Here is a 17,048-nt window from a genome sequence, read left to right on the forward strand (position 1 = left end):
GTGGACAAATTTGATCACTACAAAAGTTAGCCAGTTTTTCCAAGATCTCCTCCCACCCCTGTACCCAGCAAAACTGGCACTGGAACTGGAACAGGTCTACTTGCTCTGTGTCCCCTTTTGGTACACGACCTTCTTAAATCCACTCAACTTTCCTTTAAGAATCTAACCAAATACTTGTTTGATGCTTTCAAAAACTTGGTTTAACTCTTCTCTTGTTTTCTTTCAGACTGAACACATTACTTTACCAACACCAATACTGCACAGAGACACAGATACTCATACACATATGTGTGCACACACATACTCACATGCACACACACACCTACTTCCCTCTCCATCCTCCCTCACCAACTCCTAAGTGGCTTGGTGGGGGAATGTAGAAGACAGGAAGTCAAGGCTGGCACCATAATATGTCTCTGGTGTGATTTTGGTTGAACAACCACACTCTCAGATACCTTGGCGGTGAGATTTACATATTTGGAATTTGAATTGGCATAACAGTGGTAGAGAAAAATACTGAGACTGGAGGGGTTTTTTTTTTCTTTTTTTTGGAGCAGTATGCAGTTCCCAAATGTGCTCTTCCATATGTTCTTTAGGTTACGCCAATTTTTTCACTTTCAAGTTTAAAAATAATACTAGTTTTTTCTCCACCTCAAAATCTTAAGTAATTATCCTTTATAAAATTACATAATTTCCAAATTTTCCATGGCAAAGCCAGAGACCAAATTTGCCCCTTATATAGGATATTCTCATTTAGACAAAACTCTTACTGGGCCTAATACAGCCCAGGAGGCCAATCCTAAACCCATTTGGTGGTGATGGTAACAGCCTTTCATCATTGCTCTATCAGTGTGAGGCTTCGACAGCAGAGAGAAACCTCTTGGCAATTATGTTGTGCCTGCATGATTATTTTTCTTTCCATATTCTCTGCTGCCAATTCCCACCCGAGGTTAGAGAGGGATGTTCAAATGATGTTAGAAAGTATTAAAATGCCTCTAATACTTTGCACAGTCTTCTCCCCCCACCACCACCCCTTCAATGTGCCCAGTGTTGTACTTTGTTCTTTTATGTGATTTATCTGGAAAGACAGACATAAAGCACTTACATTCTAGTCACGAGAAAGAGAAAAATAAATGCAGTCAACTAGGCCCAACCTCAGCAATAGTAATAATAGCAGATATTAAATGTCAAACTATTATTGCTGAATCTGATAATAAGACCATTGCAATATGGTTACTTGCCTCTCTATTTCTACTCCAGTGTATCATAATCTGATTAAATACAGGGCATTCTAAAATATTATCCTTAGATATCTGTTACAACTGAATTCTGTTCCCCCAAATTCATATTCTGAAGCCCTAACCCCTAAAGTGAGCATATTTAGAGATGGGGCCTTTAAAAAGAGACACTAATTATTAGGTCACAGGGCTAGGATCCTAGTGCAATATGTTCAATGTCTTTATAAAGAGAAAGACACACAAGAAGGTGGGCATTTCCAAGACAAGGAAAGAGGCCTCAGGAGAAACCAACCCTCTGGCCACATGGATCCTAGACTGCTAACTTTCAAAACCATGGGCAAATCAATTTGTATTGTTGAAGACAATCAACCTGTGGTCTTTTCCTATGGCAGCCCTAGTGAACTAATGCAATATTCCTGATTCTAGAAGAAATTAATATAACAAATTTGACTTAACTAACTTACAGGAGTATTTGTTGTGTACTTCAAAATATTCTTGTCCTTTTGATCAATAAATTTTAAGAGGTATTGATGTTAGAAGGAGATTAAGAAAAAAAGACATACAAGATCTCATTCACACTTCCATGGATCTTTGAAGTTTTATAGAAAGGACAAAAGTAGAATATATTAGACAATTTAAAAAACTCTAAAATGGTGATAGGTACAAACACTCAGGACAGATCAATTGTCTCATACAAATTAAAAATGTTCAGAGAAAGAAGAGCTCAATAAGATGAGTTCCTGTTGCTTGATATAACATGGGAAAGGGAAACTTTTCTGGAAAGGGCCATTTGAAAATATCTTAGACTCTTAAGGTCATGTGATCTCTTCACTGTTGATTAGCCTTATAACTAAAACCAACCACAGCTTACTAAAAAAAATTAATGTGGCATATTCTCATGAAGGTTCATGTATAGACACTGAAATTTCAACTTCATACAATATTCACATTTTTTGACTTTTATTATTTTTTTCTCAAAATGTTTTTATTAGCATACCTTTGTTGTACAAGAAGGATTCACTGAGACATTTCTGAATATGCTAACATTATACATTGATTATGTTCACTTGCACCATCTCTCCCCCTCTTTCTCCTCCCACAACCTAAAACAATTCCTAAAGGTTTCATTGTTTCATTTCATATATGTGTACAAAGCACATCAACCATATTCACCCTCCTTCATCCTCTCCATCCATCCTCCCCCTTCCCACCAGCACCCCCCCAACACATAGGACCTATTTTACAATCCTGTCCTTCATTTTTAATTCTACAGTCAGTGTTCAAAGGGGTTTCTCTATATATCGCAGCCACTGAATATACTATGGTTCAGTCAGTTGAACTCCCTCCACTCCTCTCCTTTACCTTTTCCCTCATTCTTGTTTTAACTATTTAAAAATGTAAAAAACATTCTTATTTTTGTGGGTCATACACAAACGGATGGAATGTCAGATTAGGGTGACAGACCTTGATTTGCTAACACCTAATATCGGATATTGGTTTCAAAACTGTCTCAGCTACAGATTTTTGTTCAACTGAAACTTGACAAGAAGCCCAATGGAAACAATGACTACATCAGTATGAGGAGGAAGGATGAAGTGCTAAGTTTGTCTCTCATTGCACTTCCAGAAACCCCTGGAACAACATCGATATCGTGGTTTAGGGGTGAGAAAACCAGGTTTCTGTTCTGTTTCTCTTACTTATAACCTGTGAAGATATAGTCAATTATTTAAATACAATGTCCCACAGTTTCGTCAATTTCAAAAAGAAAGTCTTCCAACTCTGCTCCAAATTTCTGTTTCTCATGATTAGTACCATGAGATTAGGTTGATCCATAGGGCAGATTGTACTGGAACTTCATTGTGAAGGATGATAAGGACAGCTAGCAAAGAAGAGTGTACCTGCTCATGCTAGCCCTCTCATTTTGAAGGCCCTCCACCATAAGGAATGATCCACACAGTGACATGCTTCTCAGTGGCAGCATTGGGCACATGGTTACTGGCCAGAAAGGAGGTTGTTTGCTGGACACAGTGATAAGAAAGTATCACTGCAGAAGGCAAGGGCATTATAATTTAGAAACAAATTAAGTGTTGAGAATTGAGAAAATGAAACAAGCCACAATTGGAATATTAGTCTGCCTGACAATGCGACAATGGGAACTGGAGTTCTGGGTGGGGCCAGGAAAGGAAACTGATGAGCGTGTGGGGTCACTGGCAGAATAAGGGCTGTTGCATGGTGTGAGCTATTAACCAAGCAGCAGGAGAGGTGATATAGCTAAGACTTTTAAGAGTTTGGACTCAAAGCTACATTCTCTTGTTTAGTCCCAGATTTTCATTTGCTCCACCTGAGTTTGGTCAAGTTACTTAACTGTTTACTCATTCCAAATCCTCAACTAGGAAAAGTATATATATCCTTAGTTACTTATGATAATTAAATGAGTCTGTAGCTGGGAAATACATGGAGCAGTTCATGATATACAGTATATGCTCAATAAGTGTTAGACTGTTATTACTCAGAAAGGATTAACTTGCATACACACACACAAACTGCTCTCAGGGAGATAAAAAAAATCAGTTTTCATAATGATTTATCACCTGAATGATCATAGTATAGGAAATGACAGAAACAAAAGAAATGTTGAAAAGTACCAATTAAACTCAGTTATATATGAAGAAAATGGTGCAGTGTAAGATGGTTTAATAGCTTTCTGTGGGTTGAAGATATGGCTCATTGGTACAGCATTTGCCTAGCAATTCTAAGGCCCCAGGTTCAAAAAAAGTTTTGTGTCTAGAAGAACTGAAAAAAGTTTTGTATCTAGAAGACCAGGAAAAATTTGGGGTTGTTGACAAAAGTAGAAGTTGCAAATGAAAATTATTTGTGAAGGAAGAGCACTGTGTCTCAAGTATCATGTTTGAAGTGTGTTGAGGAATTGTTTGTAAGTAGAGAAGATTCACAAGAGTAAAGATTGGTCCAAGATGTTGAACATGAAAAAATCTGGCTGATCTGTAACAATAAAGTCTATCATTAAGTCAAGCAATGGAGCTAGAAGTCAACAGAAGCCTAAAAGTAGACAATGACACTTAGTAGATGAAAGCAGAAAGAGAATCCATTATAGAAAAGGGAAAGAGGTCTATCCAGAGAGGCAGTGGACAGACCAAAACCCACTGTATGTCAGAACCTTGTGTGAAGAGAGTTTAAGAAAGAAAGATCTAGTTGGTAAAGCAGCATCCATTGTGACAAAGTACAAGATAATGAGAAAGAAAAGACAATAAAAGACATAAAAGATGGTCTCCTATACTTTCAATAAATATGAAACAATAATTAGATCAGTCACTACCTTTAAAGTTTCTCTTCCAATTTGATATGCACATCACCAGAAAGGAGCTAGGATTCCTGCAGGTTCACTAGACCATGAGGCCATCTTTGAGGAGATTGCATGTTGTCTCCCCCAATATACATCCTTCCCTTTTTTAATACAAAAACTCAAGTTTTTGGTTGAGCAAACTATTATCCAGTCATAAAACTACATTTCCCAGTTGCTCTTGCATATAACTGTAGCCAGAGGAGTAAACTCTGGGAGAAGAGATAAGCCAGTCCCAACCATGCCATCCAGAGACAGAGTTATTTCCTAGTAATTCAGTAGTCACCTTGGACCTTCTCAGGCAGATGGAATAGTGAAAGGAAAGAGCCTGGGTGTTCAGAGAAGCTCCATGATTTCCCTAGAATCTACATTTCAGCTTCCTTAATGAAAGAGAGAAATAAGTTCCCATCGCATTTAAGCAAAAAATTGAGCTTTTTCCATTATATGTCAAACTGAATCCTAACATTTAATCATTACTACCCAGGATGCTCTAGAGATGAGATAAAGAAAATGGACAAAATAAATAGATGCACAAGGCTATCTGAGCAGAATCCAGGTCTGCTCTGATCATAAAAGTTAGAAACAATATGAATTTTGAAGACTCAGATAAGTAGAAGGAATCTCTAGATCAGGGGCTCTGGGCCCAAGTGACATGGCCCATTTCAGAAGGCTAACTAAGAAAGTGTACCAAAGGCAGTGCTTCTTCAGGCAGGCAAGGTTTAGCAAGCCTACAGGGTTTGCTTAATGGGAAGTTGTGGCCCTCCTACACCTGAAGACCAAGGCAGGAGCAAAGATAATGCCATTGTCCCACAGAAGATCTGGCATGGTTTGGGGGTGGGAGTAGAATGCAGTGAGTTAGACCTGTTATGCTACTGGGGGAAAAGTCAAGGCAATGAGCACACCAGGGTCTCCTTAATCCCCCTGGCATCTTGATAGGCCTCCCATTGGCAGAACCCAACCAGAAGCCAAGGGCAGGGAGCTTGTTAATGCCAATTTATGACATTCAGTCTAGCAGAACTCAAAGCAGGAAGACAAAGTAGAACAAGAAGGGGAAATGAAAACTATCTAGTTTAGAGATTATTCAAAGTGTGAAAAATGGTGTAAAGATAGCCATGATAGAGAATTTTCCTATATAATATAAAATGAGTGAATACATTGTTTGATGCAGAACCCATTAGGATGAGACATGGGCAAGGAGCATAATCAAGAAGAAAATTATGGGTAGGGCAGGATAGTTCATGCCTGTTATCCAGTTACTTGGGAGGCAGAAGTAGGAGAATCATGGTCAGATGCCAACCCCAGGCAAAAAGCAAGAGACTGAAAAATAGCTAACGCAAAAAAATAAATAAATAAAATAAAATAGGGCAGGGGTTGTGGCTCAAGTGGTAGAGTACCTGCTTGGCAAGCACACGGCCCTGAGTTCAAATCCTATTAACACCAAAAACATAAAAAAGCAAAAGGATCCAAAACATAAAATCAGCTCTGCTCAACGTGATAATTCCACATCCACTTAATAGAGCTATAGTGACACTCAAAATACAAAATATATTTTTCCTTTCAATAAGGTATTTGGGGGTGTTTCTGATTTTAAGCCAATTGTATTCACTTTTTCCTTTTTATATACAAAGAAAACTGTGTGTATAATGTATAAATACATATATATGTATATATATTTATATATAAAATCTCCATTATGGAGGTGTGGAGATACATTAAGATTTGTTTATGTTTACTGTGAAGGCATGCTTTCTTATCATCACCATCAATGACTTGGAAAAAATAAAGGCTAAAACTAATGCGCTTCTATTTATCTGGATACACATGGCACACTATCACTTCCAAATAAATTTACTGCTACCCATTGTATGTTTGGCATTATTCCACATTAAATTACTTATTACACTTGGCAGGAGGTAATAGACCAATAAATATTTATCATTTCAAAGAACATTATCCAAGAATAGACCCTGTGTTTGGGATATTATTGTACTAATGAAAACCAAGTGTAGTAATCTTGCCTATCAATAGCAAGTAAAACCAAAACAACAAGACCAACAAAATGATACCATAGGTGACCCCTTGACCTCCAACATCTTAAGACCCTAGATATATGTTATCTGAAACAGGGCCACCTCAGAGCATATGGAGCTACTGCCATGTTTGTAGAGACCCTGTCTCTATTGAAAATTTTATTCAAAAAATATATATTGCAAAATTTATGAACCCTAGTGAGGTATAGTTACATATGGGTAAAGAATTTCAAATCTCACTCTGAGGGAAATGCAGCCACACCAGGGCTCTCTGGAACATCTCAGTACTGAAACAATATTGATCTTGGTACCTTTGAGTTCCCTAGCACCATTGGTTTAGTGCTGGTTATGTTTCTTCTCACGAACTTCATCACCCATCTTTCCCAGGGCACTCTGACTTCCAGTGACACTCTTAAAGGTTGTTTTTGCTTCCCAGATCAGACAACAAATGCAAGTCCTATCCAGAACATATGGGAAAATGAAAATACTGATTCATTCTCTACCTGTGGTAAATTTACTTTTCTGGATTTTATAGCATCAACTTAGAACAGCATGTCTTCTTTGGAATGCTTTGGGCCACACTTACTGTTTTTCTGGATGAAATGTCTTTGGGTATTTGCAGCAGGACACAGACCTAAGGGAATGTGGGCAGAGTGGGAAAGCACTGCACTTCTCTCACAGTTGAAGATCCACCTGGGCACAAATAACATTGCTACATACGTTGGAGGCAAAACTAAAGCACACTGGGTAGCTGGCCCTGGGAGGAACAGGCAGTCACTCCCACAGAGCTGCCTGATACCTGGTTCAAAGCCTTCAGAGAGGAGCAAGAGTCCCCTGCATCTACTCTGTCTTTCCGAGGCTACCCTCAGTTCTGCTGTGGACCAGCAAGCCGCACAGGGCTCAAAACTCTCTTGTGTCCCATTTATGTGAAAGTCACTTAAAATCAGCCTGTCTGCCCCATACTGTGATCCAGGGGTGGAGTCAATCACCAGGCCAACCACCTGGAACAAAGGAAAGGCCAAGACCCCCATGATACCACTGCAGAGCAAGGTGGGCACATGGTGAAGAGGCCAAGACCTCCTGGAACCAGAGCAACACAGCCCTATCCTCTTGGGTCAGGTCTGATCAAGATAAGAGGTATGCTGCGATATGACACCATGGGACAAACCTGTCCCCAGCTTCAGGACCTTGGTTTTTCTAGGAGTTTGAGATGTATCATTAGGTCATTGATTTGGGATCTTTCAATCTTTTTAATATATGCACTCATGGCTATAAACTTTCCTCTCAAGACTGCCTTAGCTGTGTCCCATAGGTTCTGGTAGGTTGTGTTTTCATTTTCATTGACTTCTAGGAACTTTTTAATTTCCTCTTTTATTGCATCGATGATCCATTCTTCATTAAGTAATGAGTTATTTAGTTTCCAGCTGTTTGCATGTTTTTTGTCTTTACTTTTGTTGTTGAGTTCTACTTTTACTGCATTGTGGTCAGATAGTATGCATGGTATTATTTCTATTTTCTTATATTTGCTGAGGCTTGCTTTGTGCCCTAGGATATGATCTATTTTGGAGAAGGTTCCATGGGCTGCTGAGAAGAATGTATATTGTGTAGAGGTTGGATGAAATGTTCTGTAGACATCTACTAGGTCCACTTGATCTATTGCATATTTTAGATCTTGGATTTCTTTATTGAGTTTTTGTTTGGATGACCTATCTATTGATGATAATGGAGTGTTAAAGTCTCCCACAACCACTGTGTTGGCGTTTATATATGCTTTTAGGTCTTTCAGGGTATGTTTGATGAAATTGGGTGCGTTGACATTGGGTGTGTACAGATTGATGATTATTATTTCCTTTTGGTCTATTTCCCCTTTTATTAGTATGGAATGTCCTTCTTTATCTCGTTCGATCAATGTAGGTTTGAAGTCTACTTTGTCAGAGATAAGTATTGCTACTCCTGCTTGTTTTCGGGGGCCATTGGCTTGGTAAATCTTCTTCCAGCCTTTCATCCTAAGCATATGCTTATTTCTGTCGGTGAGATGAGTCTCCTGTAAGCAACAAATTGTTGGATCTTCTTTTTTAATCCATTTTGTCAAACGGTGTCTTTTGATGGGTGAATTAAGTCCATTAACATTAAGTGTTAGTACTGATAGGTATGTGGTGATTCCTGCCAGCTTCAGGACCTTGGAAGAGACATCGGAGGAAGATGTTCCAAATGCATGATTGGGGTGGGTCCAAGTGACAGTGAGTCTGAAGCAAGTGTGGAATAATTCTAGAAGTGAATGCCCAATAAAGTCTTCTAGAATAGAAGCAAGAGTGCCTAAAAGTTTCCTTAAAGTTTTTTCACTCATTCACTCTACAGAAACTTTGAGAAATTCTGATACACTGACTTGGCCACCCAGCCAAACTATATCACAATGGAAGTTTTGGCATAATAGGCATAACCACGTGGGGAAAATTCATTGGGTCTTTACATTTAGAAGATCCATCTTAGTCTTAATGACTAAGATTTTTCTAGATATGTTCCTCTTTGACCTAATGCATACACAGTCACCTAAACAAAACTCTACTTTGTAAAGGGGGAAAAGAGGGAAAAAAAGAAAGTGTCCATGTACAACAACCTGTAATGTCCCTCATGAAGCTTGAGTATCAGATTTCAGGGGATAGGAACCCATAGGGGTTGTTTTAGACTGATCTTCTACACTTTACCTTTAGTAAACCAAAATTTAAAAAAAGAAAATTTGAGAATCATATCTCAAATATAAAACCTGATGCTCATACAAAAAAAGCGTGGAACAGGGATGATTATCCATGTAAACAAGTGGAGATCTACTGTTTGCACCATTCACATTCACGGGGTGATTGCTGTGGTCTCCAGTGAGTGGTGAAAATGCAGTTTTAAGTGACTTATGAGTAAGGGCTGAGTAAATAACTTTACCAATTGAGTCTCTGCAGAAATTCTACTATGCAGACATGTCAAAATTGCACCTATTTGGGAGAGAGCTATAATACTAAGAACGAGCTGTTACCCAGGAACAGATGATGATGGGGATCAGGCTGTGTCCCTGTCAGGAATGAGGTGCAAGTGATTTTGCTGAAAGGCCACTCCCAGGTGACTCTAAATTGAGTGTACAAGCAACCGGACAGCATACGTTTTTGCACTTTAATCAAGATCTCTTTACATTCCCTGCTTCTCATCGAAGGTCTTATGGGAAAATATGGAAGGCAAGCCCAGAATATTTCATCAGCTGTTTTGTGCCAGACTGAATTTCTTCAGTTTATATTTAGAATACTTAGGCTGGCAAGAAGCACTGAGAAACACACTGAAGTAGTTCTTGTATAAATTACAGTACATCAGTGTCACACAAATCACCAAAACTAAGAAATCCTCAGAATTTTATTTATAAGTTATACTTTTGAAATCAAAAATGAAAACACTGAGAAACACAGAAGAATTTTCATGGCTGACTTCTCTCTTTAAGGCGACAGGAGACTTCAAGGGGACACATTTCCCTGTGCGTTACTAATTAAAAAATTAAAATGCATCCATCTGTTTTTGCTGTATGGACTGATGAGTTCTCTTTTCAGGATTTTGTTCTGGACTAGAAAATAAAAACCTGCCTTTGTTTTCAAAGAAGGAAAGTAATCTTTTAAGATGTATTTTTTCATCAGTCCCCATGAAAGGGAATATCACAGTCCCCTTTATTTATTGGCAAACAGTATTATATTTCATTTATACTTTCAAGTGCTTCATTGGCAATCTGTGACAAACTGTAAAATTTTCTACCTCTCCCCAGAACAGCTTATGAAATCTGTCAGCTCTCTGTATAATTTACATGAGCCTTAATTATGAATCAATGCTACGTTATGAATAGAGGTGTTCGTTCTTAATGCATTCAATGCTCAGTAAGCAATACCACTCTGGCTGAAAACATTATTTCTCTCCCCCATCTACTTCTAGATGACCGCTCCTGAGGATAGGCACATACAGACATTTTGCTTGATCTGATGGTCAAATTATAGGGAAATGATGCATGAGTGAAGGATGTTTTACATTGCAAATCAGCAAGGATATTCTTACTGGAAAAATGAAAATCTCTCGAGACTGTTGCTGAGTGACACTATATTTTATCTGCACACTGAAACAACACACTTATCAAATGAAAGAGAAGAAGAAAAATTACAAGAGATTTGATCTCCTTTATAGCTTCTAATAGTACAATTCACTGTATGATTAATGAACCTGTCAGTTGTAATGGGAAGAATATGTAACAAGTAACTGTGCATTACTCGTTTGTGATTTTATCTTTTATAAATTCAACCATGTGTAGTGTGATAAGATTAACTCTTTACAATTTTAAGGTAATGCTATAAAGCAAGCTGAAAACTGAGTCTGTTCTATTTTTGCCTCTCTGCCAATTGATAATATGACTTTTAAGGACACATTTCAGTCAATTGATAATTACTCAATTAGCAGCTTATTAAGTTTATATGTCAATAAATTTCATTACCAGGTGTTTGAGGGACAAGGGAAAAAACCCTCGTCTCTTGCTGCATGCAATATTCCTATAAGGAAATTTATTTTTTAAAATGTGTTCTTTGCTGGATTTATTAGTCTATATAATATTCATAGAATTCAAGCCTAGACACGCAACCACCATTACTCAGAAATGTATGCATGGCTTAAGTTAGGGAGCATAAGTTACTAAAAATATCATTTTGGCATCAGATGTATTACCAAGAAAGAGGGTAAGAGAGAGGGCAGGAGGGGAAAGGCAGAAGGATGCCAGGCAGAAAAAAGAGGAGGCAGGAAGGAGGGGTGGGAAGATCAGGAAAGAAAGGGGAGGAGAGGGAGAGTCAGAAAAGGGTGGGAATAATGGAGAATAAGTCCAACTCTACAGCAAATGGAAAGCCAGAGAGAATGAGCTGAGAGGAGAGGAGGGCCAGGACAAAATCACTCCCTGCCTGCTTATCTCTCAATTTCCTGACAGGGGGCAAAGAGGTTTCAAGTGCATTCTTTATGAAAAATTCAAAACATTTAAGTCCCATAGATGTGATATTGGTGGCCAGAACCTGTGTGTTTTGATGGTTGCCTTAAAACAATAGTCTTCTTGGGCACCCTTGTAGGTCTCTTACACTGGCCTGAGATCTCACTGTTTAGTTATGTTATGAATGAGCAGCCAAATTTAGAATGCGCATATGTTAAAATGAGGAAAGAAGAGGTGGAGAGAGGAGTGTGGGGGAGGGGAGGAAATAGTTATTGAGCTTAGTATGTCTCAGGTTTCATCTTAATATCAGTACATGAATTATCTAATTTACTATTTCCATTAAAATGATGTATCATTCTTACTCTCATTTTTTCCTATGAGAAACTGAGGCTTAAAGCAAATTTATCACTCCCTTATGATCAGACAGCCAAGAAATAATAACGATGAAGTCTAGACTTGAAAGGGCTACACTAGCCCTCAACCAGAATTAACAAAATGAGATTCAAGAAAAATGTGGTTTCCACAGGGAGAGATAGCAAACCTGCAAGAGTGATTGGAAATTCCCCTCACAGAGGCAGCGAGAGGCCAGGGGCACTGGGAAGATGGAGGGGAAGGCTCAGGGTGAGGTCAGGGAAGGTAGCATTGGGGTGCTCTTACCTTCCCTGTCTCACATTGACCACTTTGACACAATGTCACAGTTTATGATCTGTTTTTCCATAAAGAAGGATCCATTCCACATTTCTTCCTGAGAAAAATATACTAGGAAGAAGTTTAGGCATAAAAAAAGAATACTTGAGCTGGTGGAGTGGCTCAAGTGGTAGAACACCTGCCTAAAAACCATGAGGCCCTGAGTTCAAACCCCAGTACTGCAAAAAAAAAAAAAAAAAAAAAAACAGAGAATATATTTGAATTATATCCTGATGTGGTTTTCACAGTCATTCATATTATAACCCTCACAGCTATAAGTTATGCTATTTTGAATCAATGCATAGCAGGAGCCCTCAATATCCAGAAAGAGTTCTTACTGTTGGGGAGTTTATGTGACTTCCTCAGATGCAAAAAGGGAATGAAAATTTCTACCTCATTGGGATTTTTATGTAAATTAACTTTTATCTCCAGCAGAGTTCAATGTTACCAATTCAATTCTGTTGAGAGAGACTAGTGTCTTAGATTTAACTGTTAATTTTAAAAATCCATAAAACAGAGAAGTATAAATTAAATTTAAATGTATGACTTATTCTTACATAATTCAATACATTCCAAGATATAATTATGTATATGTGTATATATGTGTGTATACACACGCACGTGTGAACATACATGTGCAATTGACTAATCAAAGATGGTCCCCCAACATTAGGAGAGTTGTTTCAGGTTGTATTTTTGACAAGTAGTCTGTAAGGTCAAGGAAAATTTTTGAATGAGATGAGATTTAATTATCGGAGTGTTGCCAGTTTATGGCAGCATGAGGAGAGAAAGGTTGAAAAAGGCATGAACAAATAGGTTTTAAAGGTCAAAATCAGACAGGAAGACAAGGAATCTATGCAAGAAACATCTGTAGGAAATGTGGAGTACCCAATAGGAGAAAACACAGCCCAGGCTTCAGGGCAGAGCCCGGGATGAGACATCAGCTGCCCTTGCATACATATATGCATCTTCATCTTCATTCTGGTCAGAATTTGGAGAAAGAAGTGACTAAAAGCACAATGTTTCATTTAGAAAAAAAGGAAAGATTTGATACTTACCAGATTGTCTCTATTTTTAAATTATGTGTGCCTGTGTTTATTTCTGATCTTGTTAATCTATCTACTGTAATATCCAAACACTAAAGAATTTTGTCTGTATAAAGAAAATTCCTTAAGCCACATCCCTACACAATAAAATGGTGCTATGAGGGCCAGACATGTCTGTAATTCCAGTAATTTAGGAGATGGAGACAGGAGGGTGAAGATTTGAGGCCAGCCCCAGCAAAAAGTTAGAGGGAGATCCTATCCAAAAAGCTAGCCAAAAGCTAAAGAGACAGAAGGATATGACTCACATAATAGAGCAAGAGCAAGGCTCTGAGTTCAAATCCAGTGCAAAAAATTATTTTAGTACAGAAATTATCCACCTTTAAGTACTCTACAGATTAGGATTTATCAGAGGTTATGATATGTGACAAGTCATAAGAGCTCTATAGTTGAATATGCAATTTATGCCTTTTTTGTTCCCCAAGTTTATTTGGAGACCACAGAAAACATTGTCAGAAACAATGGTCAGTGACTCATAGAACACCTCTAGAGTACGTATATGAGCAGATAGAAACTTTAAGTCTACAGATAATTGGGCTGTCTTGAGATTTATTGTTGCATCCTACATGGAACTTAACAATACAGGTGAGTTTTTGAACTTATAGACTCAGAGACCATAACTTTATACTCAGTTGAAATCTTGGCTCTCAAATAATTGTGTTTGGAATCTTTGTTGCAGCCTAATGAGTAACAGATGGAATGCACATGGTATCTTTTTACCCTCCAATTATCCAAGCAAAAATGAAACCACAGTTGCATAAAGACCATCCTTCTATTAAAACCCAAATGTTTTCAATTTGAGGTTGAACTTCTCTTTAGGACAATGGTAGAATCAAGTTTCTTTGGATGATATTTTCTTCTATGTTCCCTCCCTCATTCCCAGCCCGTGGTCAAAGAGATTCTATTTTATGGTCCTTAGTTCCTTTAGTTTTGTGCTGCCATGAAGGTAAGAATTACTCATCTTAAATATCCATTAGAGAAAATTGTTTTCCCTTAGTTATCAAGTATGTCACTTGACCAGAACACAAATTATCTTGGGTAAAAGAATTAGTAAATTTTAGTATCTCATTATTTCTAAGTAGTAATACATTTTTTTAAATAATTAGCTATTTTTTAAGCATTTAGCAACCCTTCAGTTCTTATCACTGGCTTCTTTCCTATTTTGAAAAGCCTTGTGCTTTTTCCTCTTAAAAAAGTTAATTCAGATTTAAAAACAATAATAGTGGATTTGGTTTAAGTTAAGTTAACTTCTAAGTTCCGTAAGAGGTAGATTACACATCCCCTGGAACTTCCATCTTCTCAATAATTTTGACAAATCATTGTCTATTAACCATAAACTTGATTTCATGTCTGTTTACAATTAGCGTCTGCTTTGAATGCTATTCATACTTAAATAGAGAGAAAATTACCAAAATCAAAACCCTAGAATTCTAATATTATATATTACAAAATTTGTTTGGCCTCTACTTAAGAAACAATATGTCCCACCCTGAAAACAACACAAACAAAAGTTTGCATACTTCTTTGAAAGTACTGAGTTGTCCAAATGAAATAGTAAAAATTTTGTCCACTTTCTACCCACAGAAACCCCCAACTTTACACGAGGCAATAGTTAATAACTTATTTGCATTTCAATTGGATTGAGATGCTCAAAAATAGAAATGAGTGTGCTTTTAAAATTTTATTAAGAAACACAGGCAACCCTGTGTTTCCAGAGCTGGAAACATCAACATGAAAGTCTTGTTATTTTTGTGTCCTTTTAACTTAGTAGGTAACATCTCCATCAGAGAAGGAACTCAATTTGGGGCTTGTCTTAGTTTGTTTTCTGCTGCTGTAATAGAATACTGCAATCTGGTTAATTTATAATGAACAGAAATCTCTCTGGCTCAAAATTCTGGAGGTTGGGAATCCAAAAGCATGGTGCCAGCATCTGGTGGGGGCCCTCATGATGCAGTATCCCACTGTGGAAGGCAGAATGGCAACAGATGGTGAGAGCAAGAAAACAAGAGAGGGTCAAATTGACTTTTACAGCAAACTCCCTCTTGCAATAACTAACACATTCCCACAAAAATGACATTCATTCATTCATGAGGGCAAAGGCCTCATGACCTAATCACTTCTTGTTGGGCCTTATCTTCCAACACTGAGGACACCATCCAAACTTTGGAGGACACTTTCAAACCATAGCAAGGCTGATCTTCTCTTTACACTGCACTATTGTTAAATTTCACTACTCTTCAACTAGAACAAAAAATTCAATAACTGTGTAATATTGTTTTCTCTTTTTCCCATCTTTAAGTTATTAAAATTGACTATAATAACTATTTGTTTTGAAACATGTAAAAATTTTATTTTTATATTTTAAAGTCAACAGAAATCCTACACTTGCTGATCAGTATTTAGGAGAAAAATTGTTCTCTATCTGTCATCTTTCATCAAATGTCTGACACCAAACTATTTTCCTTTCAATAATATACAATTAGCCTGGTTCTAAGATTTCACTTTTTTACTTTTATTCTTTACAGTGCTGAGGATCAAACTCAGTGCCTCGTGCATGCTACATAAGTGCTCTAACAGGAGCTGTATTTCTAGTCTCACATTTTTAACTATTAACTTTCAAACAGTATCTGGTAGTAGGCAATTAATAAGTACTAGATAAATAATAAGTGGGAGAATGGATACATTAGTAAATCTACTAAACTTATGTTGAAAGATTATGAAATGTGATAATGTGTGTAAGGTCTACAGCAGAGGCCCCAGAACACAGTGAGTGTCCATAAGATGGCTAGCAACTTTGCCATCACATTGTACAATGGACTGTGTCTGTTTTGCTTGGAATGTTAACCCTTTGCATTACTCAACAGCTTCCTTCAAAGCAGATATATCACCAAGCTCTATCAAATCAGGAATTCTCTAATGGACCATGCATACTGGGTCTTATTTCTTGGATAGGCACAATATAACCAGAGCAAAGCAGCTGGAAGATGGAGAAGATCTGAAATAAAGCTGATGATTTTTAAAAGTGAGAAAGATTGAAGGCCTGAGACTTTTATAGTCAGAAATTAGGTCACCAAAGAGGCAAAATAAAAGGCAATTGCAAAAAAACAAACAACCCCAAAAAAGCTCTTTATCTACACTGATCTGCCCTTCCTTCAGGAAGGATATAGATTTTTCTCTGATTAACTTTTCCCATCATTCTTTTAAGGCTACTGTTAAAACCCTATCCTCTCCTCAACTCACCCTCTCTCTCTCTCTGGTATAATATGATCTACCCCAAAACCCATTCCCCCATCTCTACCTAAGGCTGGGCCTATCTAGAGTCAGTCAAAATACTTAACAAGTTACCTATTGCAAGGAAACTTGCCAGGAAAAGCATAAACACGTTAGAACTAACTGTGCCATGAGCTCTCACCTGGACTGGGTGGAAAGTTGGCAAAAGTAAAACTTCACACGCATCTCCCTTTGAGTAAGAAAGCCCTGTGTGGAACAATACTCCTTACTTAAAACCCAGACATGTGACACCATAAGCATCATTTTGAAACAAGTATTAGTTACCACATCAGTATTTTTCACCAAATACTTTCCCAAGATTATTTCTGTGTTTTGTAAGTAGTAACTTCTTGTTTTAATTTTGTTTGAATTTTACCT

General features: G+C 37.6%; 2 long non-coding RNA genes across 2 annotated transcripts in view; both read right to left on the reverse strand.

Moving 5' to 3' along the window:
- The window catches only part of LOC109673965 (uncharacterized), a 160,818-nt gene that overhangs the window by 138,132 nt on the left and 5,638 nt on the right, over positions 1 to 17,048 (reverse strand). The window lies entirely within an intron of this gene.
- Positions 15,067 to 16,864, reverse strand: LOC141421336 (uncharacterized). The gene is made up of 2 exons (XR_012445929.1): positions 16,813 to 16,864; positions 15,067 to 15,361 (listed from the first exon to the last, which is right to left on the reverse strand). It is a non-coding gene; the product is annotated as an uncharacterized lncRNA (long non-coding RNA).

The sequence above is a fragment of the Castor canadensis genome, chromosome 3 (genome assembly GCF_047511655.1).
Source record: "Castor canadensis chromosome 3, mCasCan1.hap1v2, whole genome shotgun sequence".
In the NCBI taxonomy this organism is placed as follows: Eukaryota; Metazoa; Chordata; class Mammalia; order Rodentia; family Castoridae; genus Castor; species Castor canadensis.